Source organism: Schistocerca piceifrons, unplaced genomic scaffold (assembly GCF_021461385.2).
Source record: "Schistocerca piceifrons isolate TAMUIC-IGC-003096 unplaced genomic scaffold, iqSchPice1.1 HiC_scaffold_1279, whole genome shotgun sequence".
Taxonomy (NCBI): domain Eukaryota; kingdom Metazoa; phylum Arthropoda; class Insecta; order Orthoptera; family Acrididae; genus Schistocerca; species Schistocerca piceifrons.
The window spans coordinates 124,544-151,742 of NW_025727101.1; the positions used below are offsets into that span (position 1 = coordinate 124,544).

The following is a 27,199-nucleotide window of genomic DNA, read 5'->3' on the forward strand; positions in this document are numbered from 1 at the left end:
CTGGCGCCAGGAGGGAAGGCGACACATGATGGCGCAAGCAGCGCGTAGCAGAAGGCGGTGGTGGTGTGTCGGTCAGCATGGTTGCTTCCCAAGTAGCTGCTCCGGGTTCGAAGGCCGGACATCGCACGGAAGTTGTCTCCTTTACGCAGGAGAGTGTTTTCAACGGTACAAATGGTTTCCCTTCTCCCTTCGTAGGCTAGTGCGGATTACGATTCACAGCATCGTGTGTCTCCATGTGTCGACTTGTCTCGACTTTGCTCGGCTGACGCGAAAGCTGACGCTTGCAAATGGGCGTATATGTAGAGGACAGGCGCTAGAAACGACTGGGAGAGTCCACATCGACAAACACACAACGGACCCTTTCATTTGACTGTGGCCGCACGTTCGCGCCTTTGCGTACCGAGAGCAAGAGGGGGGTCAGCGAGCTGGACCGTACCATTACCGCACAGCAGCACCAAAAACTAAGGAAAAAGGCAAAACTGAAGAAACCAACACACGCGGACTTCCTAGTTCGTCACCCAGCCGAGCACTAACCATGGCCAACGCTGCCTAATTTCGGTAATCGGACATGAACCCGTGTCGTTGGCACGGCATACAAGTTGGCGAGAATGTTGGCAGACGTGCGGACGTCTTAGTCCGTGTACAGATCACTTGGGATTTGCCTGACAGTCTCTCGCGTTGCCTTTTAGGGAAGGAAAATGGAATAGCCCTGAGCCACAACACAACGACCACGGAAACGTCCGTGAGAAGAGCTAAAACCCGGCACGAGGAAACTATGTTCCGCTATTTGTTTTCGGCCGCTCGGGCTATCGGACGTGCGACGCCCGCACTGCTGTCACTGTCGTCTCTAGTAAAATCTCCACGGCGTGTTTCTGCGTAATTTACTTGTTCTATAAGATCAAGGGAGTACGTTAGTTTCAGAATGTTTAAAAAGCATTGTCAGATGTGGGGTTCGAACCCACGCTCCCTTACGGGAAGCAGAGCTTAAATCTGGCGCCTTAGACCGCTCGGCCAATCTGACGCGCAAGACAAGCGCTCCAGTGACTTCCATCTCTAGCAAGACCTCAGGAACCTCACTCCGAAATCTGTTTCTTTTTTCGGTAGGATGGAATTATGTCAGTTTCAGAATATGTGAGACGCAATGTCAGATGTGGCGTACTAAACGCACCCTCGCTTTCGGGAAACAATGTGGCGCGTTGGACCGCTTTCTTCCGTCGCTTCCAGTTTGAACTGTGACTAGCAAAACTGTATTTAGTAATAGGAACATTTTCACATTGATGCAAAGAAAACTAGATATTAACGAACGGCGAATGAGACCGTTTCCTAGCAACAGCCACGCTGTGCATTACGCACTCGTGGGAAGCCAATGAAATATTTCATGTGAGGCTCTAACTGTCGGCCTTCACTTTCCAATACTTAGGCACTGCCCCGGTGGTACCGACGCATACATACTGAAACGTCTTTGGATCGTCAGTGAGTACTTCATATTAGAAATTTCGTGTTCGCCCTGATGTGCATTAAAGGGCCAATTTATCAGAGAAAGTCAGTTCTGCGCCTAGTTACAGTATGTCACCCTAGCAGCGCCAGGAAATCGGGTTCAGTGGTGCTCGCGTTGCACTCGGCGTTGAGCGCCTGCAGCGCTATCGCCTTCGGCCTCTGGCGCCAGGAGGGAAGGCGACACATGATGGCGCAAGCAGCGCGTAGCAGAAGGCGGTGGTGGTGTGTCGGTCAGCATGGTTGCTTCCCAAGTAGCTGCTCCGGGTTCGAAGGCCGGACATCGCACGGAAGTTGTCTCCTTTACGCAGGAGAGTGTTTTCAACGGTACAAATGGTTTCCCTTCTCCCTTCGTAGGCTAGTGCGGATTACGATTCACAGCATCGTGTGTCTCCATGTGTCGACTTGTCTCGACTTTGCTCGGCTGACGCGAAAGCTGACGCTTGCAAATGGGCGTATATGTAGAGGACAGGCGCTAGAAACGACTGGGAGAGTCCACATCGACAAACACACAACGGACCCTTTCATTTGACTGTGGCCGCACGTTCGCGCCTTTGCGTACCGAGAGCAAGAGGGGGGTCAGCGAGCTGGACCGTACCATTACCGCACAGCAGCACCAAAAACTAAGGAAAAAGGCAAAACTGAAGAAACCAACACACGCGGACTTCCTAGTTCGTCACCCAGCCGAGCACTAACCATGGCCAACGCTGCCTAATTTCGGTAATCGGACATGAACCCGTGTCGTTGGCACGGCATACAAGTTGGCGAGAATGTTGGCAGACGTGCGGACGTCTTAGTCCGTGTACAGATCACTTGGGATTTGCCTGACAGTCTCTCGCGTTGCCTTTTAGGGAAGGAAAATGGAATAGCCCTGAGCCACAACACAACGACCACGGAAACGTCCGTGAGAAGAGCTAAAACCCGGCACGAGGAAACTATGTTCCGCTATTTGTTTTCGGCCGCTCGGGCTATCGGACGTGCGACGCCCGCACTGCTGTCACTGTCGTCTCTAGTAAAATCTCCACGGCGTGTTTCTGCGTAATTTACTTGTTCTATAAGATCAAGGGAGTACGTTAGTTTCAGAATGTTTAAAAAGCATTGTCAGATGTGGGGTTCGAACCCACGCTCCCTTACGGGAAGCAGAGCTTAAATCTGGCGCCTTAGACCGCTCGGCCAATCTGACGCGCAAGACAAGCGCTCCAGTGACTTCCATCTCTAGCAAGACCTCAGGAACCTCACTCCGAAATCTGTTTCTTTTTTCGGTAGGATGGAATTATGTCAGTTTCAGAATATGTGAGACGCAATGTCAGATGTGGCGTACTAAACGCACCCTCGCTTTCGGGAAACAATGTGGCGCGTTGGACCGCTTTCTTCCGTCGCTTCCAGTTTGAACTGTGACTAGCAAAACTGTATTTAGTAATAGGAACATTTTCACATTGATGCAAAGAAAACTAGATATTAACGAACGGCGAATGAGACCGTTTCCTAGCAACAGCCACGCTGTGCATTACGCACTCGTGGGAAGCCAATGAAATATTTCATGTGAGGCTCTAACTGTCGGCCTTCACTTTCCAATACTTAGGCACTGCCCCGGTGGTACCGACGCATACATACTGAAACGTCTTTGGATCGTCAGTGAGTACTTCATATTAGAAATTTCGTGTTCGCCCTGATGTGCATTAAAGGGCCAATTTATCAGAGAAAGTCAGTTCTGCGCCTAGTTACAGTATGTCACCCTAGCAGCGCCAGGAAATCGGGTTCAGTGGTGCTCGCGTTGCACTCGGCGTTGAGCGCCTGCAGCGCTATCGCCTTCGGCCTCTGGCGCCAGGAGGGAAGGCGACACATGATGGCGCAAGCAGCGCGTAGCAGAAGGCGGTGGTGGTGTGTCGGTCAGCATGGTTGCTTCCCAAGTAGCTGCTCCGGGTTCGAAGGCCGGACATCGCACGGAAGTTGTCTCCTTTACGCAGGAGAGTGTTTTCAACGGTACAAATGGTTTCCCTTCTCCCTTCGTAGGCTAGTGCGGATTACGATTCACAGCATCGTGTGTCTCCATGTGTCGACTTGTCTCGACTTTGCTCGGCTGACGCGAAAGCTGACGCTTGCAAATGGGCGTATATGTAGAGGACAGGCGCTAGAAACGACTGGGAGAGTCCACATCGACAAACACACAACGGACCCTTTCATTTGACTGTGGCCGCACGTTCGCGCCTTTGCGTACCGAGAGCAAGAGGGGGGTCAGCGAGCTGGACCGTACCATTACCGCACAGCAGCACCAAAAACTAAGGAAAAAGGCAAAACTGAAGAAACCAACACACGCGGACTTCCTAGTTCGTCACCCAGCCGAGCACTAACCATGGCCAACGCTGCCTAATTTCGGTAATCGGACATGAACCCGTGTCGTTGGCACGGCATACAAGTTGGCGAGAATGTTGGCAGACGTGCGGACGTCTTAGTCCGTGTACAGATCACTTGGGATTTGCCTGACAGTCTCTCGCGTTGCCTTTTAGGGAAGGAAAATGGAATAGCCCTGAGCCACAACACAACGACCGCGGAAACGTCCGTGAGAAGAGCTAAAACCCGGCACGAGGAAACTATGTTCCGCTATTTGTTTTCGGCCGCTCGGGCTATCGGACGTGCGACGCCCGCACTGCTGTCACTGTCGTCTCTAGTAAAATCTCCACGGCGTGTTTCTGCGTAATTTACTTGTTCTATAAGATCAAGGGAGTACGTTAGTTTCAGAATGTTTAAAAAGCATTGTCAGATGTGGGGTTCGAACCCACGCTCCCTTACGGGAAGCAGAGCTTAAATCTGGCGCCTTAGACCGCTCGGCCAATCTGACGCGCAAGACAAGCGCTCCAGTGACTTCCATCTCTAGCAAGACCTCAGGAACCTCACTCCGAAATCTGTTTCTTTTTTCGGTAGGATGGAATTATGTCAGTTTCAGAATATGTGAGACGCAATGTCAGATGTGGCGTACTAAACGCACCCTCGCTTTCGGGAAACAATGTGGCGCGTTGGACCGCTTTCTTCCGTCGCTTCCAGTTTGAACTGTGACTAGCAAAACTGTATTTAGTAATAGGAACATTTTCACATTGATGCAAAGAAAACTAGATATTAACGAACGGCGAATGAGACCGTTTCCTAGCAACAGCCACGCTGTGCATTACGCACTCGTGGGAAGCCAATGAAATATTTCATGTGAGGCTCTAACTGTCGGCCTTCACTTTCCAATACTTAGGCACTGCCCCGGTGGTACCGACGCATACATACTGAAACGTCTTTGGATCGTCAGTGAGTACTTCATATTAGAAATTTCGTGTTCGCCCTGATGTGCATTAAAGGGCCAATTTATCAGAGAAAGTCAGTTCTGCGCCTAGTTACAGTATGTCACCCTAGCAGCGCCAGGAAATCGGGTTCAGTGGTGCTCGCGTTGCACTCGGCGTTGAGCGCCTGCAGCGCTATCGCCTTCGGCCTCTGGCGCCAGGAGGGAAGGCGACACATGATGGCGCAAGCAGCGCGTAGCAGAAGGCGGTGGTGGTGTGTCGGTCAGCATGGTTGCTTCCCAAGTAGCTGCTCCGGGTTCGAAGGCCGGACATCGCACGGAAGTTGTCTCCTTTACGCAGGAGAGTGTTTTCAACGGTACAAATGGTTTCCCTTCTCCCTTCGTAGGCTAGTGCGGATTACGATTCACAGCATCGTGTGTCTCCATGTGTCGACTTGTCTCGACTTTGCTCGGCTGACGCGAAAGCTGACGCTTGCAAATGGGCGTATATGTAGAGGACAGGCGCTAGAAACGACTGGGAGAGTCCACATCGACAAACACACAACGGACCCTTTCATTTGACTGTGGCCGCACGTTCGCGCCTTTGCGTACCGAGAGCAAGAGGGGGGTCAGCGAGCTGGACCGTACCATTACCGCACAGCAGCACCAAAAACTAAGGAAAAAGGCAAAACTGAAGAAACCAACACACGCGGACTTCCTAGTTCGTCACCCAGCCGAGCACTAACCATGGCCAACGCTGCCTAATTTCGGTAATCGGACATGAACCCGTGTCGTTGGCACGGCATACAAGTTGGCGAGAATGTTGGCAGACGTGCGGACGTCTTAGTCCGTGTACAGATCACTTGGGATTTGCCTGACAGTCTCTCGCGTTGCCTTTTAGGGAAGGAAAATGGAATAGCCCTGAGCCACAACACAACGACCACGGAAACGTCCGTGAGAAGAGCTAAAACCCGGCACGAGGAAACTATGTTCCGCTATTTGTTTTCGGCCGCTCGGGCTATCGGACGTGCGACGCCCGCACTGCTGTCACTGTCGTCTCTAGTAAAATCTCCACGGCGTGTTTCTGCGTAATTTACTTGTTCTATAAGATCAAGGGAGTACGTTAGTTTCAGAATGTTTAAAAAGCATTGTCAGATGTGGGGTTCGAACCCACGCTCCCTTACGGGAAGCAGAGCTTAAATCTGGCGCCTTAGACCGCTCGGCCAATCTGACGCGCAAGACAAGCGCTCCAGTGACTTCCATCTCTAGCAAGACCTCAGGAACCTCACTCCGAAATCTGTTTCTTTTTTCGGTAGGATGGAATTATGTCAGTTTCAGAATATGTGAGACGCAATGTCAGATGTGGCGTACTAAACGCACCCTCGCTTTCGGGAAACAATGTGGCGCGTTGGACCGCTTTCTTCCGTCGCTTCCAGTTTGAACTGTGACTAGCAAAACTGTATTTAGTAATAGGAACATTTTCACATTGATGCAAAGAAAACTAGATATTAACGAACGGCGAATGAGACCGTTTCCTAGCAACAGCCACGCTGTGCATTACGCACTCGTGGGAAGCCAATGAAATATTTCATGTGAGGCTCTAACTGTCGGCCTTCACTTTCCAATACTTAGGCACTGCCCCGGTGGTACCGACGCATACATACTGAAACGTCTTTGGATCGTCAGTGAGTACTTCATATTAGAAATTTCGTGTTCGCCCTGATGTGCATTAAAGGGCCAATTTATCAGAGAAAGTCAGTTCTGCGCCTAGTTACAGTATGTCACCCTAGCAGCGCCAGGAAATCGGGTTCAGTGGTGCTCGCGTTGCACTCGGCGTTGAGCGCCTGCAGCGCTATCGCCTTCGGCCTCTGGCGCCAGGAGGGAAGGCGACACATGATGGCGCAAGCAGCGCGTAGCAGAAGGCGGTGGTGGTGTGTCGGTCAGCATGGTTGCTTCCCAAGTAGCTGCTCCGGGTTCGAAGGCCGGACATCGCACGGAAGTTGTCTCCTTTACGCAGGAGAGTGTTTTCAACGGTACAAATGGTTTCCCTTCTCCCTTCGTAGGCTAGTGCGGATTACGATTCACAGCATCGTGTGTCTCCATGTGTCGACTTGTCTCGACTTTGCTCGGCTGACGCGAAAGCTGACGCTTGCAAATGGGCGTATATGTAGAGGACAGGCGCTAGAAACGACTGGGAGAGTCCACATCGACAAACACACAACGGACCCTTTCATTTGACTGTGGCCGCACGTTCGCGCCTTTGCGTACCGAGAGCAAGAGGGGGGTCAGCGAGCTGGACCGTACCATTACCGCACAGCAGCACCAAAAACTAAGGAAAAAGGCAAAACTGAAGAAACCAACACACGCGGACTTCCTAGTTCGTCACCCAGCCGAGCACTAACCATGGCCAACGCTGCCTAATTTCGGTAATCGGACATGAACCCGTGTCGTTGGCACGGCATACAAGTTGGCGAGAATGTTGGCAGACGTGCGGACGTCTTAGTCCGTGTACAGATCACTTGGGATTTGCCTGACAGTCTCTCGCGTTGCCTTTTAGGGAAGGAAAATGGAATAGCCCTGAGCCACAACACAACGACCACGGAAACGTCCGTGAGAAGAGCTAAAACCCGGCACGAGGAAACTATGTTCCGCTATTTGTTTTCGGCCGCTCGGGCTATCGGACGTGCGACGCCCGCACTGCTGTCACTGTCGTCTCTAGTAAAATCTCCACGGCGTGTTTCTGCGTAATTTACTTGTTCTATAAGATCAAGGGAGTACGTTAGTTTCAGAATGTTTAAAAAGCATTGTCAGATGTGGGGTTCGAACCCACGCTCCCTTACGGGAAGCAGAGCTTAAATCTGGCGCCTTAGACCGCTCGGCCAATCTGACGCGCAAGACAAGCGCTCCAGTGACTTCCATCTCTAGCAAGACCTCAGGAACCTCACTCCGAAATCTGTTTCTTTTTTCGGTAGGATGGAATTATGTCAGTTTCAGAATATGTGAGACGCAATGTCAGATGTGGCGTACTAAACGCACCCTCGCTTTCGGGAAACAATGTGGCGCGTTGGACCGCTTTCTTCCGTCGCTTCCAGTTTGAACTGTGACTAGCAAAACTGTATTTAGTAATAGGAACATTTTCACATTGATGCAAAGAAAACTAGATATTAACGAACGGCGAATGAGACCGTTTCCTAGCAACAGCCACGCTGTGCATTACGCACTCGTGGGAAGCCAATGAAATATTTCATGTGAGGCTCTAACTGTCGGCCTTCACTTTCCAATACTTAGGCACTGCCCCGGTGGTACCGACGCATACATACTGAAACGTCTTTGGATCGTCAGTGAGTACTTCATATTAGAAATTTCGTGTTCGCCCTGATGTGCATTAAAGGGCCAATTTATCAGAGAAAGTCAGTTCTGCGCCTAGTTACAGTATGTCACCCTAGCAGCGCCAGGAAATCGGGTTCAGTGGTGCTCGCGTTGCACTCGGCGTTGAGCGCCTGCAGCGCTATCGCCTTCGGCCTCTGGCGCCAGGAGGGAAGGCGACACATGATGGCGCAAGCAGCGCGTAGCAGAAGGCGGTGGTGGTGTGTCGGTCAGCATGGTTGCTTCCCAAGTAGCTGCTCCGGGTTCGAAGGCCGGACATCGCACGGAAGTTGTCTCCTTTACGCAGGAGAGTGTTTTCAACGGTACAAATGGTTTCCCTTCTCCCTTCGTAGGCTAGTGCGGATTACGATTCACAGCATCGTGTGTGTCCATGTGTCGACTTGTCTCGACTTTGCTCGGCTGACGCGAAAGCTGACGCTTGCAAATGGGCGTATATGTAGAGGACAGGCGCTAGAAACGACTGGGAGAGTCCACATCGACAAACACACAACGGACCCTTTCATTTGACTGTGGCCGCACGTTCGCGCCTTTGCGTACCGAGAGCAAGAGGGGGGTCAGCGAGCTGGACCGTACCATTACCGCACAGCAGCACCAAAAACTAAGGAAAAAGGCAAAACTGAAGAAACCAACACACGCGGACTTCCTAGTTCGTCACCCAGCCGAGCACTAACCATGGCCAACGCTGCCTAATTTCGGTAATCGGACATGAACCCGTGTCGTTGGCACGGCATACAAGTTGGCGAGAATGTTGGCAGACGTGCGGACGTCTTAGTCCGTGTACAGATCACTTGGGATTTGCCTGACAGTCTCTCGCGTTGCCTTTTAGGGAAGGAAAATGGAATAGCCCTGAGCCACAACACAACGACCACGGAAACGTCCGTGAGAAGAGCTAAAACCCGGCACGAGGAAACTATGTTCCGCTATTTGTTTTCGGCCGCTCGGGCTATCGGACGTGCGACGCCCGCACTGCTGTCACTGTCGTCTCTAGTAAAATCTCCACGGCGTGTTTCTGCGTAATTTACTTGTTCTATAAGATCAAGGGAGTACGTTAGTTTCAGAATGTTTAAAAAGCATTGTCAGATGTGGGGTTCGAACCCACGCTCCCTTACGGGAAGCAGAGCTTAAATCTGGCGCCTTAGACCGCTCGGCCAATCTGACGCGCAAGACAAGCGCTCCAGTGACTTCCATCTCTAGCAAGACCTCAGGAACCTCACTCCGAAATCTGTTTCTTTTTTCGGTAGGATGGAATTATGTCAGTTTCAGAATATGTGAGACGCAATGTCAGATGTGGCGTACTAAACGCACCCTCGCTTTCGGGAAACAATGTGGCGCGTTGGACCGCTTTCTTCCGTCGCTTCCAGTTTGAACTGTGACTAGCAAAACTGTATTTAGTAATAGGAACATTTTCACATTGATGCAAAGAAAACTAGATATTAACGAACGGCGAATGAGACCGTTTCCTAGCAACAGCCACGCTGTGCATTACGCACTCGTGGGAAGCCAATGAAATATTTCATGTGAGGTTCTAACTGTCGGCCTTCACTTTCCAATACTTAGGCACTGCCCCGGTGGTACCGACGCATACATACTGAAACGTCTTTGGATCGTCAGTGAGTACTTCATATTAGAAATTTCGTGTTCGCCCTGATGTGCATTAAAGGGCCAATTTATCAGAGAAAGTCAGTTCTGCGCCTAGTTACAGTATGTCACCCTAGCAGCGCCAGGAAATCGGGTTCAGTGGTGCTCGCGTTGCACTCGGCGTTGAGCGCCTGCAGCGCTATCGCCTTCGGCCTCTGGCGCCAGGAGGGAAGGCGACACATGATGGCGCAAGCAGCGCGTAGCAGAAGGCGGTGGTGGTGTGTCGGTCAGCATGGTTGCTTCCCAAGTAGCTGCTCCGGGTTCGAAGGCCGGACATCGCACGGAAGTTGTCTCCTTTACGCAGGAGAGTGTTTTCAACGGTACAAATGGTTTCCCTTCTCCCTTCGTAGGCTAGTGCGGATTACGATTCACAGCATCGTGTGTCTCCATGTGTCGACTTGTCTCGACTTTGCTCGGCTGACGCGAAAGCTGACGCTTGCAAATGGGCGTATATGTAGAGGACAGGCGCTAGAAACGACTGGGAGAGTCCACATCGACAAACACACAACGGACCCTTTCATTTGACTGTGGCCGCACGTTCGCGCCTTTGCGTACCGAGAGCAAGAGGGGGGTCAGCGAGCTGGACCGTACCATTACCGCACAGCAGCACCAAAAACTAAGGAAAAAGGCAAAACTGAAGAAACCAACACACGCGGACTTCCTAGTTCGTCACCCAGCCGAGCACTAACCATGGCCAACGCTGCCTAATTTCGGTAATCGGACATGAACCCGTGTCGTTGGCACGGCATACAAGTTGGCGAGAATGTTGGCAGACGTGCGGACGTCTTAGTCCGTGTACAGATCACTTGGGATTTGCCTGACAGTCTCTCGCGTTGCCTTTTAGGGAAGGAAAATGGAATAGCCCTGAGCCACAACACAACGACCACGGAAACGTCCGTGAGAAGAGCTAAAACCCGGCACGAGGAAACTATGTTCCGCTATTTGTTTTCGGCCGCTCGGGCTATCGGACGTGCGACGCCCGCACTGCTGTCACTGTCGTCTCTAGTAAAATCTCCACGGCGTGTTTCTGCGTAATTTACTTGTTCTATAAGATCAAGGGAGTACGTTAGTTTCAGAATGTTTAAAAAGCATTGTCAGATGTGGGGTTCGAACCCACGCTCCCTTACGGGAAGCAGAGCTTAAATCTGGCGCCTTAGACCGCTCGGCCAATCTGACGCGCAAGACAAGCGCTCCAGTGACTTCCATCTCTAGCAAGACCTCAGGAACCTCACTCCGAAATCTGTTTCTTTTTTCGGTAGGATGGAATTATGTCAGTTTCAGAATATGTGAGACGCAATGTCAGATGTGGCGTACTAAACGCACCCTCGCTTTCGGGAAACAATGTGGCGCGTTGGACCGCTTTCTTCCGTCGCTTCCAGTTTGAACTGTGACTAGCAAAACTGTATTTAGTAATAGGAACATTTTCACATTGATGCAAAGAAAACTAGATATTAACGAACGGCGAATGAGACCGTTTCCTAGCAACAGCCACGCTGTGCATTACGCACTCGTGGGAAGCCAATGAAATATTTCATGTGAGGCTCTAACTGTCGGCCTTCACTTTCCAATACTTAGGCACTGCCCCGGTGGTACCGACGCATACATACTGAAACGTCTTTGGATCGTCAGTGAGTACTTCATATTAGAAATTTCGTGTTCGCCCTGATGTGCATTAAAGGGCCAATTTATCAGAGAAAGTCAGTTCTGCGCCTAGTTACAGTATGTCACCCTAGCAGCGCCAGGAAATCGGGTTCAGTGGTGCTCGCGTTGCACTCGGCGTTGAGCGCCTGCAGCGCTATCGCCTTCGGCCTCTGGCGCCAGGAGGGAAGGCGACACATGATGGCGCAAGCAGCGCGTAGCAGAAGGCGGTGGTGGTGTGTCGGTCAGCATGGTTGCTTCCCAAGTAGCTGCTCCGGGTTCGAAGGCCGGACATCGCACGGAAGTTGTCTCCTTTACGCAGGAGAGTGTTTTCAACGGTACAAATGGTTTCCCTTCTCCCTTCGTAGGCTAGTGCGGATTACGATTCACAGCATCGTGTGTGTCCATGTGTCGACTTGTCTCGACTTTGCTCGGCTGACGCGAAAGCTGACGCTTGCAAATGGGCGTATATGTAGAGGACAGGCGCTAGAAACGACTGGGAGAGTCCACATCGACAAACACACAACGGACCCTTTCATTTGACTGTGGCCGCACGTTCGCGCCTTTGCGTACCGAGAGCAAGAGGGGGGTCAGCGAGCTGGACCGTACCATTACCGCACAGCAGCACCAAAAACTAAGGAAAAAGGCAAAACTGAAGAAACCAACACACGCGGACTTCCTAGTTCGTCACCCAGCCGAGCACTAACCATGGCCAACGCTGCCTAATTTCGGTAATCGGACATGAACCCGTGTCGTTGGCACGGCATACAAGTTGGCGAGAATGTTGGCAGACGTGCGGACGTCTTAGTCCGTGTACAGATCACTTGGGATTTGCCTGACAGTCTCTCGCGTTGCCTTTTAGGGAAGGAAAATGGAATAGCCCTGAGCCACAACACAACGACCACGGAAACGTCCGTGAGAAGAGCTAAAACCCGGCACGAGGAAACTATGTTCCGCTATTTGTTTTCGGCCGCTCGGGCTATCGGACGTGCGACGCCCGCACTGCTGTCACTGTCGTCTCTAGTAAAATCTCCACGGCGTGTTTCTGCGTAATTTACTTGTTCTATAAGATCAAGGGAGTACGTTAGTTTCAGAATGTTTAAAAAGCATTGTCAGATGTGGGGTTCGAACCCACGCTCCCTTACGGGAAGCAGAGCTTAAATCTGGCGCCTTAGACCGCTCGGCCAATCTGACGCGCAAGACAAGCGCTCCAGTGACTTCCATCTCTAGCAAGACCTCAGGAACCTCACTCCGAAATCTGTTTCTTTTTTCGGTAGGATGGAATTATGTCAGTTTCAGAATATGTGAGACGCAATGTCAGATGTGGCGTACTAAACGCACCCTCGCTTTCGGGAAACAATGTGGCGCGTTGGACCGCTTTCTTCCGTCGCTTCCAGTTTGAACTGTGACTAGCAAAACTGTATTTAGTAATAGGAACATTTTCACATTGATGCAAAGAAAACTAGATATTAACGAACGGCGAATGAGACCGTTTCCTAGCAACAGCCACGCTGTGCATTACGCACTCGTGGGAAGCCAATGAAATATTTCATGTGAGGCTCTAACTGTCGGCCTTCACTTTCCAATACTTAGGCACTGCCCCGGTGGTACCGACGCATACATACTGAAACGTCTTTGGATCGTCAGTGAGTACTTCATATTAGAAATTTCGTGTTCGCCCTGATGTGCATTAAAGGGCCAATTTATCAGAGAAAGTCAGTTCTGCGCCTAGTTACAGTATGTCACCCTAGCAGCGCCAGGAAATCGGGTTCAGTGGTGCTCGCGTTGCACTCGGCGTTGAGCGCCTGCAGCGCTATCGCCTTCGGCCTCTGGCGCCAGGAGGGAAGGCGACACATGACGGCGCAAGCAGCGCGTAGCAGAAGGCGGTGGTGGTGTGTCGGTCAGCATGGTTGCTTCCCAAGTAGCTGCTCCGGGTTCGAAGGCCGGACATCGCACGGAAGTTGTCTCCTTTACGCAGGAGAGTGTTTTCAACGGTACAAATGGTTTCCCTTCTCCCTTCGTAGGCTAGTGCGGATTACGATTCACAGCATCGTGTGTCTCCATGTGTCGACTTGTCTCGACTTTGCTCGGCTGACGCGAAAGCTGACGCTTGCAAATGGGCGTATATGTAGAGGACAGGCGCTAGAAACGACTGGGAGAGTCCACATCGACAAACACACAACGGACCCTTTCATTTGACTGTGGCCGCACGTTCGCGCCTTTGCGTACCGAGAGCAAGAGGGGGGTCAGCGAGCTGGACCGTACCATTACCGCACAGCAGCACCAAAAACTAAGGAAAAAGGCAAAACTGAAGAAACCAACACACGCGGACTTCCTAGTTCGTCACCCAGCCGAGCACTAACCATGGCCAACGCTGCCTAATTTCGGTAATCGGACATGAACCCGTGTCGTTGGCACGGCATACAAGTTGGCGAGAATGTTGGCAGACGTGCGGACGTCTTAGTCCGTGTACAGATCACTTGGGATTTGCCTGACAGTCTCTCGCGTTGCCTTTTAGGGAAGGAAAATGGAATAGCCCTGAGCCACAACACAACGACCACGGAAACGTCCGTGAGAAGAGCTAAAACCCGGCACGAGGAAACTATGTTCCGCTATTTGTTTTCGGCCGCTCGGGCTATCGGACGTGCGACGCCCGCACTGCTGTCACTGTCGTCTCTAGTAAAATCTCCACGGCGTGTTTCTGCGTAATTTACTTGTTCTATAAGATCAAGGGAGTACGTTAGTTTCAGAATGTTTAAAAAGCATTGTCAGATGTGGGGTTCGAACCCACGCTCCCTTACGGGAAGCAGAGCTTAAATCTGGCGCCTTAGACCGCTCGGCCAATCTGACGCGCAAGACAAGCGCTCCAGTGACTTCCATCTCTAGCAAGACCTCAGGAACCTCACTCCGAAATCTGTTTCTTTTTTCGGTAGGATGGAATTATGTCAGTTTCAGAATATGTGAGACGCAATGTCAGATGTGGCGTACTAAACGCACCCTCGCTTTCGGGAAACAATGTGGCGCGTTGGACCGCTTTCTTCCGTCGCTTCCAGTTTGAACTGTGACTAGCAAAACTGTATTTAGTAATAGGAACATTTTCACATTGATGCAAAGAAAACTAGATATTAACGAACGGCGAATGAGACCGTTTCCTAGCAACAGCCACGCTGTGCATTACGCACTCGTGGGAAGCCAATGAAATATTTCATGTGAGGCTCTAACTGTCGGCCTTCACTTTCCAATACTTAGGCACTGCCCCGGTGGTACCGACGCATACATACTGAAACGTCTTTGGATCGTCAGTGAGTACTTCATATTAGAAATTTCGTGTTCGCCCTGATGTGCATTAAAGGGCCAATTTATCAGAGAAAGTCAGTTCTGCGCCTAGTTACAGTATGTCACCCTAGCAGCGCCAGGAAATCGGGTTCAGTGGTGCTCGCGTTGCACTCGGCGTTGAGCGCCTGCAGCGCTATCGCCTTCGGCCTCTGGCGCCAGGAGGGAAGGCGACACATGATGGCGCAAGCAGCGCGTAGCAGAAGGCGGTGGTGGTGTGTCGGTCAGCATGGTTGCTTCCCAAGTAGCTGCTCCGGGTTCGAAGGCCGGACATCGCACGGAAGTTGTCTCCTTTACGCAGGAGAGTGTTTTCAACGGTACAAATGGTTTCCCTTCTCCCTTCGTAGGCTAGTGCGGATTACGATTCACAGCATCGTGTGTCTCCATGTGTCGACTTGTCTCGACTTTGCTCGGCTGACGCGAAAGCTGACGCTTGCAAATGGGCGTATATGTAGAGGACAGGCGCTAGAAACGACTGGGAGAGTCCACATCGACAAACACACAACGGACCCTTTCATTTGACTGTGGCCGCACGTTCGCGCCTTTGCGTACCGAGAGCAAGAGGGGGGTCAGCGAGCTGGACCGTACCATTACCGCACAGCAGCACCAAAAACTAAGGAAAAAGGCAAAACTGAAGAAACCAACACACGCGGACTTCCTAGTTCGTCACCCAGCCGAGCACTAACCATGGCCAACGCTGCCTAATTTCGGTAATCGGACATGAACCCGTGTCGTTGGCACGGCATACAAGTTGGCGAGAATGTTGGCAGACGTGCGGACGTCTTAGTCCGTGTACAGATCACTTGGGATTTGCCTGACAGTCTCTCGCGTTGCCTTTTAGGGAAGGAAAATGGAATAGCCCTGAGCCACAACACAACGACCACGGAAACGTCCGTGAGAAGAGCTAAAACCCGGCACGAGGAAACTATGTTCCGCTATTTGTTTTCGGCCGCTCGGGCTATCGGACGTGCGACGCCCGCACTGCTGTCACTGTCGTCTCTAGTAAAATCTCCACGGCGTGTTTCTGCGTAATTTACTTGTTCTATAAGATCAAGGGAGTACGTTAGTTTCAGAATGTTTAAAAAGCATTGTCAGATGTGGGGTTCGAACCCACGCTCCCTTACGGGAAGCAGAGCTTAAATCTGGCGCCTTAGACCGCTCGGCCAATCTGACGCGCAAGACAAGCGCTCCAGTGACTTCCATCTCTAGCAAGACCTCAGGAACCTCACTCCGAAATCTGTTTCTTTTTTCGGTAGGATGGAATTATGTCAGTTTCAGAATATGTGAGACGCAATGTCAGATGTGGCGTACTAAACGCACCCTCGCTTTCGGGAAACAATGTGGCGCGTTGGACCGCTTTCTTCCGTCGCTTCCAGTTTGAACTGTGACTAGCAAAACTGTATTTAGTAATAGGAACATTTTCACATTGATGCAAAGAAAACTAGATATTAACGAACGGCGAATGAGACCGTTTCCTAGCAACAGCCACGCTGTGCATTACGCACTCGTGGGAAGCCAATGAAATATTTCATGTGAGGCTCTAACTGTCGGCCTTCACTTTCCAATACTTAGGCACTGCCCCGGTGGTACCGACGCATACATACTGAAACGTCTTTGGATCGTCAGTGAGTACTTCATATTAGAAATTTCGTGTTCGCCCTGATGTGCATTAAAGGGCCAATTTATCAGAGAAAGTCAGTTCTGCGCCTAGTTACAGTATGTCACCCTAGCAGCGCCAGGAAATCGGGTTCAGTGGTGCTCGCGTTGCACTCGGCGTTGAGCGCCTGCAGCGCTATCGCCTTCGGCCTCTGGCGCCAGGAGGGAAGGCGACACATGATGGCGCAAGCAGCGCGTAGCAGAAGGCGGTGGTGGTGTGTCGGTCAGCATGGTTGCTTCCCAAGTAGCTGCTCCGGGTTCGAAGGCCGGACATCGCACGGAAGTTGTCTCCTTTACGCAGGAGAGTGTTTTCAACGGTACAAATGGTTTCCCTTCTCCCTTCGTAGGCTAGTGCGGATTACGATTCACAGCATCGTGTGTCTCCATGTGTCGACTTGTCTCGACTTTGCTCGGCTGACGCGAAAGCTGACGCTTGCAAATGGGCGTATATGTAGAGGACAGGCGCTAGAAACGACTGGGAGAGTCCACATCGACAAACACACAACGGACCCTTTCATTTGACTGTGGCCGCACGTTCGCGCCTTTGCGTACCGAGAGCAAGAGGGGGGTCAGCGAGCTGGACCGTACCATTACCGCACAGCAGCACCAAAAACTAAGGAAAAAGGCAAAACTGAAGAAACCAACACACGCGGACTTCCTAGTTCGTCACCCAGCCGAGCACTAACCATGGCCAACGCTGCCTAATTTCGGTAATCGGACATGAACCCGTGTCGTTGGCACGGCATACAAGTTGGCGAGAATGTTGGCAGACGTGCGGACGTCTTAGTCCGTGTACAGATCACTTGGGATTTGCCTGACAGTCTCTCGCGTTGCCTTTTAGGGAAGGAAAATGGAATAGCCCTGAGCCACAACACAACGACCACGGAAACGTCCGTGAGAAGAGCTAAAACCCGGCACGAGGAAACTATGTTCCGCTATTTGTTTTCGGCCGCTCGGGCTATCGGACGTGCGACGCCCGCACTGCTGTCACTGTCGTCTCTAGTAAAATCTCCACGGCGTGTTTCTGCGTAATTTACTTGTTCTATAAGATCAAGGGAGTACGTTAGTTTCAGAATGTTTAAAAAGCATTGTCAGATGTGGGGTTCGAACCCACGCTCCCTTACGGGAAGCAGAGCTTAAATCTGGCGCCTTAGACCGCTCGGCCAATCTGACGCGCAAGACAAGCGCTCCAGTGACTTCCATCTCTAGCAAGACCTCAGGAACCTCACTCCGAAATCTGTTTCTTTTTTCGGTAGGATGGAATTATGTCAGTTTCAGAATATGTGAGACGCAATGTCAGATGTGGCGTACTAAACGCACCCTCGCTTTCGGGAAACAATGTGGCGCGTTGGACCGCTTTCTTCCGTCGCTTCCAGTTTGAACTGTGACTAGCAAAACTGTATTTAGTAATAGGAACATTTTCACATTGATGCAAAGAAAACTAGATATTAACGAACGGCGAATGAGACCGTTTCCTAGCAACAGCCACGCTGTGCATTACGCACTCGTGGGAAGCCAATGAAATATTTCATGTGAGGCTCTAACTGTCGGCCTTCACTTTCCAATACTTAGGCACTGCCCCGGTGGTACCGACGCATACATACTGAAACGTCTTTGGATCGTCAGTGAGTACTTCATATTAGAAATTTCGTGTTCGCCCTGATGTGCATTAAAGGGCCAATTTATCAGAGAAAGTCAGTTCTGCGCCTAGTTACAGTATGTCACCCTAGCAGCGCCAGGAAATCGGGTTCAGTGGTGCTCGCGTTGCACTCGGCGTTGAGCGCCTGCAGCGCTATCGCCTTCGGCCTCTGGCGCCAGGAGGGAAGGCGACACATGATGGCGCAAGCAGCGCGTAGCAGAAGGCGGTGGTGGTGTGTCGGTCAGCATGGTTGCTTCCCAAGTAGCTGCTCCGGGTTCGAAGGCCGGACATCGCACGGAAGTTGTCTCCTTTACGCAGGAGAGTGTTTTCAACGGTACAAATGGTTTCCCTTCTCCCTTCGTAGGCTAGTGCGGATTACGATTCACAGCATCGTGTGTCTCCATGTGTCGACTTGTCTCGACTTTGCTCGGCTGACGCGAAAGCTGACGCTTGCAAATGGGCGTATATGTAGAGGACAGGCGCTAGAAACGACTGGGAGAGTCCACATCGACAAACACACAACGGACCCTTTCATTTGACTGTGGCCGCACGTTCGCGCCTTTGCGTACCGAGAGCAAGAGGGGGGTCAGCGAGCTGGACCGTACCATTACCGCACAGCAGCACCAAAAACTAAGGAAAAAGGCAAAACTGAAGAAACCAACACACGCGGACTTCCTAGTTCGTCACCCAGCCGAGCACTAACCATGGCCAACGCTGCCTAATTTCGGTAATCGGACATGAACCCGTGTCGTTGGCACGGCATACAAGTTGGCGAGAATGTTGGCAGACGTGCGGACGTCTTAGTCCGTGTACAGATCACTTGGGATTTGCCTGACAGTCTCTCGCGTTGCCTTTTAGGGAAGGAAAATGGAATAGCCCTGAGCCACAACACAACGACCACGGAAACGTCCGTGAGAAGAGCTAAAACCCGGCACGAGGAAACTATGTTCCGCTATTTGTTTTCGGCCGCTCGGGCTATCGGACGTGCGACGCCCGCACTGCTGTCACTGTCGTCTCTAGTAAAATCTCCACGGCGTGTTTCTGCGTAATTTACTTGTTCTATAAGATCAAGGGAGTACGTTAGTTTCAGAATGTTTAAAAAGCATTGTCAGATGTGGGGTTCGAACCCACGCTCCCTTACGGGAAGCAGAGCTTAAATCTGGCGCCTTAGACCGCTCGGCCAATCTGACGCGCAAGACAAGCGCTCCAGTGACTTCCATCTCTAGCAAGACCTCAGGAACCTCACTCCGAAATCTGTTTCTTTTTTCGGTAGGATGGAATTATGTCAGTTTCAGAATATGTGAGACGCAATGTCAGATGTGGCGTACTAAACGCACCCTCGCTTTCGGGAAACAATGTGGCGCGTTGGACCGCTTTCTTCCGTCGCTTCCAGTTTGAACTGTGACTAGCAAAACTGTATTTAGTAATAGGAACATTTTCACATTGATGCAAAGAAAACTAGATATTAACGAACGGCGAATGAGACCGTTTCCTAGCAACAGCCACGCTGTGCATTACGCACTCGTGGGAAGCCAATGAAATATTTCATGTGAGGCTCTAACTGTCGGCCTTCACTTTCCAATACTTAGGCACTGCCCCGGTGGTACCGACGCATACATACTGAAACGTCTTTGGATCGTCAGTGAGTACTTCATATTAGAAATTTCGTGTTCGCCCTGATGTGCATTAAAGGGCCAATTTATCAGAGAAAGTCAGTTCTGCGCCTAGTTACAGTATGTCACCCTAGCAGCGCCAGGAAATCGGGTTCAGTGGTGCTCGCGTTGCACTCGGCGTTGAGCGCCTGCAGCGCTATCGCCTTCGGCCTCTGGCGCCAGGAGGGAAGGCGACACATGATGGCGCAAGCAGCGCGTAGCAGAAGGCGGTGGTGGTGTGTCGGTCAGCATGGTTGCTTCCCAAGTAGCTGCTCCGGGTTCGAAGGCCGGACATCGCACGGAAGTTGTCTCCTTTACGCAGGAGAGTGTTTTCAACGGTACAAATGGTTTCCCTTCTCCCTTCGTAGGCTAGTGCGGATTACGATTCACAGCATCGTGTGTCTCCATGTGTCGACTTGTCTCGACTTTGCTCGGCTGACGCGAAAGCTGACGCTTGCAAATGGGCGTATATGTAGAGGACAGGCGCTAGAAACGACTGGGAGAGTCCACATCGACAAACACACAACGGACCCTTTCATTTGACTGTGGCCGCACGTTCGCGCCTTTGCGTACCGAGAGCAAGAGGGGGGTCAGCGAGCTGGACCGTACCATTACCGCACAGCAGCACCAAAAACTAAGGAAAAAGGCAAAACTGAAGAAACCAACACACGCGGACTTCCTAGTTCGTCACCCAGCCGAGCACTAACCATGGCCAACGCTGCCTAATTTCGGTAATCGGACATGAACCCGTGTCGTTGGCACGGCATACAAGTTGGCGAGAATGTTGGCAGACGTGCGGACGTCTTAGTCCGTGTACAGATCACTTGGGATTTGCCTGACAGTCTCTCGCGTTGCCTTTTAGGGAAGGAAAATGGAATAGCCCTGAGCCACAACACAACGACCACGGAAACGTCCGTGAGAAGAGCTAAAACCCGGCACGAGGAAACTATGTTCCGCTATTTGTTTTCGGCCGCTCGGGCTATCGGACGTGCGACGCCCGCACTGCTGTCACTGTCGTCTCTAGTAAAATCTCCACGGCGTGTTTCTGCGTAATTTACTTGTTCTATAAGATCAAGGGAGTACGTTAGTTTCAGAATGTTTAAAAAGCATTGTCAGATGTGGGGTTCGAACCCACGCTCCCTTACGGGAAGCAGAGCTTAAATCTGGCGCCTTAGACCGCTCGGCCAATCTGACGCGCAAGACAAGCGCTCCAGTGACTTCCATCTCTAGCAAGACCTCAGGAACCTCACTCCGAAATCTGTTTCTTTTTTCGGTAGGATGGAATTATGTCAGTTTCAGAATATGTGAGACGCAATGTCAGATGTGGCGTACTAAACGCACCCTCGCTTTCGGGAAACAATGTGGCGCGTTGGACCGCTTTCTTCCGTCGCTTCCAGTTTGAACTGTGACTAGCAAAACTGTATTTAGTAATAGGAACATTTTCACATTGATGCAAAGAAAACTAGATATTAACGAACGGCGAATGAGACCGTTTCCTAGCAACAGCCACGCTGTGCATTACGCACTCGTGGGAAGCCAATGAAATATTTCATGTGAGGCTCTAACTGTCGGCCTTCACTTTCCAATACTTAGGCACTGCCCCGGTGGTACCGACGCATACATACTGAAACGTCTTTGGATCGTCAGTGAGTACTTCATATTAGAAATTTCGTGTTCGCCCTGATGTGCATTAAAGGGCCAATTTATCAGAGAAAGTCAGTTCTGCGCCTAGTTACAGTATGTCACCCTAGCAGCGCCAGGAAATCGGGTTCAGTGGTGCTCGCGTTGCACTCGGTGTTGAGCGCCTGCAGCGCTATCGCCTTCGGCCTCTGGCGCCAGGAGGGAAGGCGACACATGATGGCGCAAGCAGCGCGTAGCAGAAGGCGGTGGTGGTGTGTCGGTCAGCATGGTTGCTTCCCAAGTAGCTGCTCCGGGTTCGAAGGCCGGACATCGCACGGAAGTTGTCTCCTTTACGCAGGAGAGTGTTTTCAACGGTACAAATGGTTTCCCTTCTCCCTTCGTAGGCTAGTGCGGATTACGATTCACAGCATCGTGTGTCTCCATGTGTCGACTTGTCTCGACTTTGCTCGGCTGACGCGAAAGCTGACGCTTGCAAATGGGCGTATATGTAGAGGACAGGCGCTAGAAACGACTGGGAGAGTCCACATCGACAAACACACAACGGACCCTTTCATTTGACTGTGGCCGCACGTTCGCGCCTTTGCGTACCGAGAGCAAGAGGGGGGTCAGCGAGCTGGACCGTACCATTACCGCACAGCAGCACCAAAAACTAAGGAAAAAGGCAAAACTGAAGAAACCAACACACGCGGACTTCCTAGTTCGTCACCCAGCCGAGCACTAACCATGGCCAACGCTGCCTAATTTCGGTAATCGGACATGAACCCGTGTCGTTGGCACGGCATACAAGTTGGCGAGAATGTTGGCAGACGTGCGGACGTCTTAGTCCGTGTACAGATCACTTGGGATTTGCCTGACAGTCTCTCGCGTTGCCTTTTAGGGAAGGAAAATGGAATAGCCCTGAGCCACAACACAACGACCACGGAAACGTCCGTGAGAAGAGCTAAAACCCGGCACGAGGAAACTATGTTCCGCTATTTGTTTTCGGCCGCTCGGGCTATCGGACGTGCGACGCCCGCACTGCTGTCACTGTCGTCTCTAGTAAAATCTCCACGGCGTGTTTCTGCGTAATTTACTTGTTCTATAAGATCAAGGGAGTACGTTAGTTTCAGAATGTTTAAAAAGCATTGTCAGATGTGGGGTTCGAACCCACGCTCCCTTACGGGAAGCAGAGCTTAAATCTGGCGCCTTAGACCGCTCGGCCAATCTGACGCGCAAGACAAGCGCTCCAGTGACTTCCATCTCTAGCAAGACCTCAGGAACCTCACTCCGAAATCTGTTTCTTTTTTCGGTAGGATGGAATTATGTCAGTTTCAGAATATGTGAGACGCAATGTCAGATGTGGCGTACTAAACGCACCCTCGCTTTCGGGAAACAATGTGGCGCGTTGGACCGCTTTCTTCCGTCGCTTCCAGTTTGAACTGTGACTAGCAAAACTGTATTTAGTAATAGGAACATTTTCACATTGATGCAAAGAAAACTAGATATTAACGAACGGCGAATGAGACCGTTTCCTAGCAACAGCCACGCTGTGCATTACGCACTCGTGGGAAGCCAATGAAATATTTCATGTGAGGCTCTAACTGTCGGCCTTCACTTTCCAATACTTAGGCACTGCCCCGGTGGTACCGACGCATACATACTGAAACGTCTTTGGATCGTCAGTGAGTACTTCATATTAGAAATTTCGTGTTCGCCCTGATGTGCATTAAAGGGCCAATTTATCAGAGAAAGTCAGTTCTGCGCCTAGTTACAGTATGTCACCCTAGCAGCGCCAGGAAATCGGGTTCAGTGGTGCTCGCGTTGCACTCGGCGTTGAGCGCCTGCAGCGCTATCGCCTTCGGCCTCTGGCGCCAGGAGGGAAGGCGACACATGATGGCGCAAGCAGCGCGTAGCAGAAGGCGGTGGTGGTGTGTCGGTCAGCATGGTTGCTTCCCAAGTAGCTGCTCCGGGTTCGAAGGCCGGACATCGCACGGAAGTTGTCTCCTTTACGCAGGAGAGTGTTTTCAACGGTACAAATGGTTTCCCTTCTCCCTTCGTAGGCTAGTGCGGATTACGATTCACAGCATCGTGTGTCTCCATGTGTCGACTTGTCTCGACTTTGCTCGGCTGACGCGAAAGCTGACGCTTGCAAATGGGCGTATATGTAGAGGACAGGCGCTAGAAACGACTGGGAGAGTCCACATCGACAAACACACAACGGACCCTTTCATTTGACTGTGGCCGCACGTTCGCGCCTTTGCGTACCGAGAGCAAGAGGGGGGTCAGCGAGCTGGACCGTACCATTACCGCACAGCAGCACCAAAAACTAAGGAAAAAGGCAAAACTGAAGAAACCAACACACGCGGACTTCCTAGTTCGTCACCCAGCCGAGCACTAACCATGGCCAACGCTGCCTAATTTCGGTAATCGGACATGAACCCGTGTCGTTGGCACGGCATACAAGTTGGCGAGAATGTTGGCAGACGTGCGGACGTCTTAGTCCGTGTACAGATCACTTGGGATTTGCCTGACAGTCTCTCGCGTTGCCTTTTAGGGAAGGAAAATGGAATAGCCCTGAGCCACAACACAACGACCACGGAAACGTCCGTGAGAAGAGCTAAAACCCGGCACGAGGAAACTATGTTCCGCTATTTGTTTTCGGCCGCTCGGGCTATCGGACGTGCGACGCCCGCACTGCTGTCACTGTCGTCTCTAGTAAAATCTCCACGGCGTGTTTCTGCGTAATTTACTTGTTCTATAAGATCAAGGGAGTACGTTAGTTTCAGAATGTTTAAAAAGCATTGTCAAATGGGGGTTCGAACCCACGCTCCCTTACGGGAAGCAGAGCTTAAATCTGGCGCCTTAGACCGCTCGGCCAATCTGACGCGCAAGACAAGCGCTCCAGTGACTTCCATCTCTAGCAAGACCTCAGGAACCTCACTCCGAAATCTGTTTCTTTTTTCGGTAGGATGGAATTATGTCAGTTTCAGAATATGTGAGACGCAATGTCAGATGTGGCGTACTAAACGCACCCTCGCTTTCGGGAAACAATGTGGCGCGTTGGACCGCTTTCTTCCGTCGCTTCCAGTTTGAACTGTGACTAGCAAAACTGTATTTAGTAATAGGAACATTTTCACATTGATGCAAAGAAAACTAGATATTAACGAACGGCGAATGAGACCGTTTCCTAGCAACAGCCACGCTGTGCATTACGCACTCGTGGGAAGCCAATGAAATATTTCATGTGAGGCTCTAACTGTCGGCCTTCACTTTCCAATACTTAGGCACTGCCCCGGTGGTACCGACGCATACATACTGAAACGTCTTTGGATCGTCAGTGAGTACTTCATATTAGAAATTTCGTGTTCGCCCTGATGTGCATTAAAGGGCCAATTTATCAGAGAAAGTCAGTTCTGCGCCTAGTTACAGTATGTCACCCTAGCAGCGCCAGGAAATCGGGTTCAGTGGTGCTCGCGTTGCACTCGGCGTTGAGCGCCTGCAGCGCTATCGCCTTCGGCCTCTGGCGCCAGGAGGGAAGGCGACACATGATGGCGCAAGCAGCGCGTAGCAGAAGGCGGTGGTGGTGTGTCGGTCAGCATGGTTGCTTCCCAAGTAGCTGCTCCGGGTTCGAAGGCCGGACATCGCACGGAAGTTGTCTCCTTTACGCAGGAGAGTGTTTTCAACGGTACAAATGGTTTCCCTTCTCCCTTCGTAGGCTAGTGCGGATTACGATTCACAGCATCGTGTGTCTCCATGTGTCGACTTGTCTCGACTTTGCTCGGCTGACGCGAAAGCTGACGCTTGCAAATGGGCGTATATGTAGAGGACAGGCGCTAGAAACGACTGGGAGAGTCCACATCGACAAACACACAACGGACCCTTTCATTTGACTGTGGCCGCACGTTCGCGCCTTTGCGTACCGAGAGCAAGAGGGGGGTCAGCGAGCTGGACCGTACCATTACCGCACAGCAGCACCAAAAACTAAGGAAAAAGGCAAAACTGAAGAAACCAACACACGCGGACTTCCTAGTTCGTCACCCAGCCGAGCACTAACCATGGCCAACGCTGCCTAATTTCGGTAATCGGACATGAACCCGTGTCGTTGGCACGGCATACAAGTTGGCGAGAATGTTGGCAGACGTGCGGACGTCTTAGTCCGTGTACAGATCACTTGGGATTTGCCTGACAGTCTCTCGCGTTGCCTTTTAGGGAAGGAAAATGGAATAGCCCTGAGCCACAACACAACGACCACGGAAACGTCCGTGAGAAGAGCTAAAACCCGGCACGAGGAAACTATGTTCCGCTATTTGTTTTCGGCCGCTCGGGCTATCGGACGTGCGACGCCCGCACTGCTGTCACTGTCGTCTCTAGTAAAATCTCCACGGCGTGTTTCTGCGTAATTTACTTGTTCTATAAGATCAAGGGAGTACGTTAGTTTCAGAATGTTTAAAAAGCATTGTCAAATGGGGGTTCGAACCCACGCTCCCTTACGGGAAGCAGAGCTTAAATCTGGCGCCTTAGACCGCTCGGCCAATCTGACGCGCAAGACAAGCGCTCCAGTGACTTCCATCTCTAGCAAGACCTCAGGAACCTCACTCCGAAATCTGTTTCTTTTTTCGGTAGGATGGAATTATGTCAGTTTCAGAATATGTGAGACGCAATGTCAGATGTGGCGTACTAAACGCACCCTCGCTTTCGGGAAACAATGTGGCGCGTTGGACCGCTTTCTTCCGTCGCTTCCAGTTTGAACTGTGACTAGCAAAACTGTATTTAGTAATAGGAACATTTTCACATTGATGCAAAGAAAACTAGATATTAACGAACGGCGAATGAGACCGTTTCCTAGCAACAGCCACGCTGTGCATTACGCACTCGTGGGAAGCCAATGAAATATTTCATGTGAGGCTCTAACTGTCGGCCTTCACTTTCCAATACTTAGGCACTGCCCCGGTGGTACCGACGCATACATACTGAAACGTCTTTGGATCGTCAGTGAGTACTTCATATTAGAAATTTCGTGTTCGCCCTGATGTGCATTAAAGGGCCAATTTATCAGAGAAAGTCAGTTCTGCGCCTAGTTACAGTATGTCACCCTAGCAGCGCCAGGAAATCGGGTTCAGTGGTGCTCGCGTTGCACTCGGCGTTGAGCGCCTGCAGCGCTATCGCCTTCGGCCTCTGGCGCCAGGAGGGAAGGCGACACATGATGGCGCAAGCAGCGCGTAGCAGAAGGCGGTGGTGGTGTGTCGGTCAGCATGGTTGCTTCCCAAGTAGCTGCTCCGGGTTCGAAGGCCGGACATCGCACGGAAGTTGTCTCCTTTACGCAGGAGAGTGTTTTCAACGGTACAAATGGTTTCCCTTCTCCCTTCGTAGGCTAGTGCGGATTACGATTCACAGCATCGTGTGTCTCCATGTGTCGACTTGTCTCGACTTTGCTCGGCTGACGCGAAAGCTGACGCTTGCAAATGGGCGTATATGTAGAGGACAGGCGCTAGAAACGACTGGGAGAGTCCACATCGACAAACACACAACGGACCCTTTCATTTGACTGTGGCCGCACGTTCGCGCCTTTGCGTACCGAGAGCAAGAGGGGGGTCAGCGAGCTGGACCGTACCATTACCGCACAGCAGCACCAAAAACTAAGGAAAAAGGCAAAACTGAAGAAACCAACACACGCGGACTTCCTAGTTCGTCACCCAGCCGAGCACTAACCATGGCCAACGCTGCCTAATTTCGGTAATCGGACATGAACCCGTGTCGTTGGCACGGCATACAAGTTGGCGAGAATGTTGGCAGACGTGCGGACGTCTTAGTCCGTGTACAGATCACTTGGGATTTGCCTGACAGTCTCTCGCGTTGCCTTTTAGGGAAGGAAAATGGAAT

General features: G+C 51.4%; 14 non-coding genes across 14 annotated transcripts; all 14 read right to left on the minus strand.

The window, feature by feature from the left end:
• Positions 1-937: 937 nt before the first annotated feature.
• On the minus strand, positions 938-1,021 carry Trnal-uaa. The gene has a single exon. It is a non-coding gene; the product is annotated as a tRNA-Leu (tRNA).
• Positions 1,022-2,593: 1,572 nt separating this feature from the next.
• Positions 2,594-2,677, minus strand: Trnal-uaa. The gene has a single exon. It is a non-coding gene; the product is annotated as a tRNA-Leu (tRNA).
• Positions 2,678-4,249: 1,572 nt separating this feature from the next.
• Positions 4,250-4,333, minus strand: Trnal-uaa. The gene has a single exon. It is a non-coding gene; the product is annotated as a tRNA-Leu (tRNA).
• Positions 4,334-5,905: 1,572 nt separating this feature from the next.
• Positions 5,906-5,989, minus strand: Trnal-uaa. Its single transcript has one exon. It is a non-coding gene; the product is annotated as a tRNA-Leu (tRNA).
• A 1,572-nt stretch (positions 5,990-7,561) lies between these two features.
• Positions 7,562-7,645, minus strand: Trnal-uaa. Its single transcript has one exon. It is a non-coding gene; the product is annotated as a tRNA-Leu (tRNA).
• A 1,572-nt stretch (positions 7,646-9,217) lies between these two features.
• On the minus strand, positions 9,218-9,301 carry Trnal-uaa. Its single transcript has one exon. It is a non-coding gene; the product is annotated as a tRNA-Leu (tRNA).
• A 1,572-nt stretch (positions 9,302-10,873) lies between these two features.
• Positions 10,874-10,957, minus strand: Trnal-uaa. The gene has a single exon. It is a non-coding gene; the product is annotated as a tRNA-Leu (tRNA).
• A 1,572-nt stretch (positions 10,958-12,529) lies between these two features.
• On the minus strand, positions 12,530-12,613 carry Trnal-uaa. The gene has a single exon. It is a non-coding gene; the product is annotated as a tRNA-Leu (tRNA).
• A 1,572-nt stretch (positions 12,614-14,185) lies between these two features.
• Positions 14,186-14,269, minus strand: Trnal-uaa. The gene has a single exon. It is a non-coding gene; the product is annotated as a tRNA-Leu (tRNA).
• Positions 14,270-15,841: 1,572 nt separating this feature from the next.
• On the minus strand, positions 15,842-15,925 carry Trnal-uaa. The gene has a single exon. It is a non-coding gene; the product is annotated as a tRNA-Leu (tRNA).
• A 1,572-nt stretch (positions 15,926-17,497) lies between these two features.
• Trnal-uaa lies at positions 17,498-17,581 on the minus strand. The gene has a single exon. It is a non-coding gene; the product is annotated as a tRNA-Leu (tRNA).
• Positions 17,582-19,153: 1,572 nt separating this feature from the next.
• Trnal-uaa lies at positions 19,154-19,237 on the minus strand. Its single transcript has one exon. It is a non-coding gene; the product is annotated as a tRNA-Leu (tRNA).
• A 1,572-nt stretch (positions 19,238-20,809) lies between these two features.
• On the minus strand, positions 20,810-20,893 carry Trnal-uaa. Its single transcript has one exon. It is a non-coding gene; the product is annotated as a tRNA-Leu (tRNA).
• A 1,572-nt stretch (positions 20,894-22,465) lies between these two features.
• On the minus strand, positions 22,466-22,549 carry Trnal-uaa. The gene has a single exon. It is a non-coding gene; the product is annotated as a tRNA-Leu (tRNA).
• Between the last annotated feature and the right edge of the window lie 4,650 nt (positions 22,550-27,199).